We start from the raw sequence: 4,437 nt of genomic DNA, 5'->3' as shown, positions 1-4,437 counted from the left end.
ATGAGGTGGAGGTAAAAATAATTTGATAGAATGTGGTAGTTCAAGGAGTCAAACCTGGTTTTACATTTTACTAAAGATCATACTACCTTAGTAATAGACACTGATTTTCAAACCACAGACTTATATTTTTTGCAAATTATGTATTTTATGCATATTTCAGGTTATCTTTTTTATTATTTTACTAAGGTCTTAAAAAATCTATCAAATATTATTTGCCACACTCTCCAGGCATGTATCTTAAATTAATGACACTTTTAAATTAAGTATCTGATAACTCTATTTTGTTAATTTCAAATTATTTTTCTCTTTCTGCTATGGGAACATGAGCAAGCTACTTAATGACCTGTCTGTCAGTCCTTCCATCCATTCATTCATCCATTTGTCCATTTACCTACTTACATATCTACTTATCTTTAATGAAGAAAATTATGTCTAAAATTATTATAATAATTCAGTAGCATAACACTATAGTTCTGATGCATTGAGGATAGTTAGAAATAAAGTAATGGTTTTATAATGCTTAGCTTAAGCCTGATTATTTGAATATCTTTTATATATTAGTTTATTTAACTCCCAAAAGAACTCTGACGTCAGAAGCATTTATTTAGTACTTTATAAATAAAATAAATATGCACAGATAGATAAAGGCCAAGGTCACACAGTTAATAAGGGATAGAGATAGGGTATGAACCTATACATCAGTTTTCAAAATCAGTGTTCTAAGCACTAGACTATAAATTTTAGTTCTCTTTTGTCTTATCTAAACTAATAAGTAATTTGGCATGATATTCAACCATTAATTCTTTATATCTACAACTAATATATAATAATTATCTGTCTAATTTAACAAATTTGTTGTAAAAATAAATGTGGGGTGATCATGGCCAGTTGGTTCAGTGGTAGAGCATTGGCCCAACATGTGAATGTCCTGGTTTTGACTCCTGGTCAGGGCACACAGAAAAGGTGACCAACTGCTTCTACATCCTTTCCCCTCCTTCTTCTCACTTTTTCTCTTTATCCTTCTCCCATAGCCATGGCTCAATTGATTCAAGAATGTAGACCTGGGCACCGAGGATGGCTCCATGGAGCTTCCATTTCAGGTGCAAAAAATAGCTCGGTTTTAAGTTTGGCCCTAGGAGGGCAGCATATCCACTCCAGACTGTGTTTGCTGGGTGGATTCTGGACAGGGTGCATGTGGAAGTCTGTCACTGTATCTCCTCTACTCTCACTTTAGAAAGAATGTGGGATACCTAACAATAAGAACCACTATACTCTAGACACTTTATAGGATTCTTTTACAGATTAAGAAGTGAAATTTTAATACTATATCCATCAAAGCTTTCCTTAAAATATGAAGGGGAAATAAAAAAATTCACAAATATAGAGAAGATGAAGGAATTTATCACCAGAAAATCCCACTTCAGGAAATACTGAAGGGATTATCCAAGCAGATACAAAGAACAAAAACAAAAAAAAACAAAATTACAAGTAAAAGCTCCAACAAGAGCACAATAAAAACAAGAATAATCTGTGGCAACAAAAAACAAAAAAGTGACGGACAAAAATTAGCAATAACAAATGAGAATGTAGTGCAGAAGCACTCATGAGATAATGAACTACAATGAATATGAGATATATTCTTTTAATTACCTAATGGTAACCACCCTTGAAAATACCACTACTGAAACAGATGGCTTAAAAAAAGAAGAAACAGAGGAAAAAGGTATAAAATACAACAAAACAAAAAAAATGACTGAAAAATAAAAGAGAACCAAACAAGAAATACAGCGATCAGAAAGCATTATATAAAATGGCAATAGGAAACCCTCAAGTGTCAATAACTACATTAAACGTAAAATCATTGAACTCACCAATAAAAAGACACAGAGTAGCAGAGTGGATCAAAAAAAGAAAATCCAACTGTATGCTGCCTTCAAGAAGAATATCTAAGCTACAAAGATAAAAACAGACTCAAAGTGAAAGGCTGGAAAATGATTCTCCAAGTAAATAATATCCAAAGAAAAGCAGGTGTAGTCATACTCATATCTAACAATGCTGACTATAAGACAGCAAAAGTAATCAGAGACAAAGATGTTCATTTCATAATAATAAAGGGGACATTAAATGAAGAAGAGATAACACTTCTTAATATATATGCACCAAACCAAGGAGCACTAAAGTATATAAGACATCTACTAACTGATCTAAAAATAAAATCTGACAAAGATACAATCATAGTTGGAGATCTCAATACACCAATGATGGCTCTACATTGTTCATCAAAACAGAAAATTAATAAAGAAATATTGACCTTAAACAAAACACTAGAACAATTGGATATGACAGACATCTACAGGACATTTTATCCCAAAATGTCAGAATATACATTTTTATCCAGTGTACATGGTACATTTCCAAGAATTGACCATATGTTGGGACACAAAACTAACACCAACAAATTCAGAAAGATTGAAATTATACCAAGCATATTCTCTGACCATAAAGCTCTAAAACTAGAATTCAACTTCAAAAAAGAAATAAACAAACCCACAAAAATGTGGAAATGAAACAACATACTTCTTAAAAACAACTGGGTCAAAGAAGAAATAAAAGCAGAGATCAAAAGATATATACAGACAAAGGAAAATGACAACACGACATATCAGAATATCTGGAATGCAGCAAAAGCAGTAATAAGAGGGAAATTCATATCATTACAGGCTTAGATGAGCAAAAAAGACCACTATGGGGTGATGCTCTGCCCATCTGGAGCTGTTGCTCCATTGCTCAACAACTGAGCTGTTTTAGCACCTGAGGCGAGGCTATGGAGCCACCCTCTGCACCCTGTGCCAACTTGCTCCAATCTAGCCATGGTTGTGGGAGAGGAAAAGAGTGGTTGAGAAAGAGAAGGAGGGGTGGAGAAGCAGATGGTTGCTTCTCCTTTGTGCCCTGACCAGAATCAAACCTGGGACATCTATACACCGAGCTGATGTTCTACCACTGAGCCAACTGGCCAGGGCCACCTACACCTTTTTTATTCACTCATCTACTGATTGGTCTTGGGCTGCTTCCAAACACTGGCTATTATAAATAACACTACAATTAATATAGTGGTGCATAATCCTTTTGAATTATTGTTTCAAATTTTTTGGCTATATTCCTAGAAGTGAAATTTCTGGGTCATAAAGCAGTTTCATTTTTAATTTTTGAGGTAACTTCATACTACTTTCTATAGTGGCTGCACCAATCTGCAATCCCATCAATAGTGCACAAATGTTCCCTTTTCTCTCCACCCTTCCCAATACTGTTGTTTATTGATTTATTGATGAGAGCCATTCTGACAGATTTGAGGTGCTATCTCATTGTGGTTTTAATTTGCATTTGTCTAATGGTTAGTGACATTGAGCATTGTTTCTTATGTCTATTGGCCATCTGCATGTCTTATTTGGAGAAGTGTCTATTCAGGGCTTTTATAACCAATTAATATTTGACAAAGGAGGCAAAAATATAAAATGGGGTAAAGATAATTTATTCAATATACAGTTTTGAGAAAATTGGATAGATACATAAAAATAGTGAAACTGGACCACCTTCTTACACCAATCACAAGAATAAATTTAAAATGAATTAAAGACATTGTTAGATAAGAAACTATAAAAATTCTAGAAGAAAACGGGCAGTAAAATCTCAGACACATTTCAAAACAATTTATTTTTTTTTCTGATATAGCACTTTGGGCAAGGAAAATAAAAGAAAAAATGAAGTAAGTACATTTTATAGGTAAAATTTAAGTGAAATATCCAGAGATACACATCTAATCAGCAGTGAAGCTGAGTTATGATTCTAGTCAATCTGTTACATGACTGTCATTTTAACCATTATACTCTATGCTGTTTTGACTAGATCCATTGAGCTCTTACTTCAACAGGTAAGGTTGGTTAAACTTTATTCTTACCACCACAGACATTGTTGAGGTTCAATAACTCAAACCTTTCTTTTTTTTATTTAGGGGAGAGCATGAACACAGTTCCCACTACCAAAAACTGTGCAGTTGAGTTTTTTCACATCTGGGGAAAATAGGATGGGTCATCAAATCTGCAATGGGGGAGCCTCACCTTGGGAAAATGACCTTCGTGATCTTTGTCTCTCCCCTGCCAGGTTAGTATCAACTTGATTCTTTATGGCAGTGATTTTCAGTGGGTGTGCTGCAAGAATTCTTATAACATGCAATACCTGACTATTTAGTTAGTGGCACCCCTTAGATTGTCAAATCAGAAAATAACAGCCAACACATTAATTATTTGGTGTGAATGAATAAAAACTGTACCTATTCTTTTCTTAGATTGGCAAAAAGTGATTTTTGGTGTGCTGAAGAATTTTAGTAATTAGTGGTGTGTGTGCCATGAGATGGAAAAAGTTGAAAATTGTTGCTTTCCT

General features: G+C 34.0%; 1 non-coding gene across 1 annotated transcript; it reads right to left on the bottom strand.

Moving 5' to 3' along the window:
- Positions 1 to 4,006: 4,006 nt before the first annotated feature.
- LOC136309651 (U1 spliceosomal RNA) lies at positions 4,007 to 4,166 on the bottom strand. Its single transcript, XR_010726343.1, has one exon. It is a non-coding gene; the product is annotated as a U1 spliceosomal RNA (small nuclear RNA).
- Between the last annotated feature and the right edge of the window lie 271 nt (positions 4,167 to 4,437).

This window comes from Saccopteryx bilineata, chromosome 6 (assembly GCF_036850765.1).
Source record: "Saccopteryx bilineata isolate mSacBil1 chromosome 6, mSacBil1_pri_phased_curated, whole genome shotgun sequence".
Lineage (NCBI taxonomy): Eukaryota > Metazoa > Chordata > Mammalia > Chiroptera > Emballonuridae > Saccopteryx > Saccopteryx bilineata.
Note: the sequence above shows the minus strand (reverse complement) of the source record. Positions and strands in the feature narration are given on the sequence as shown.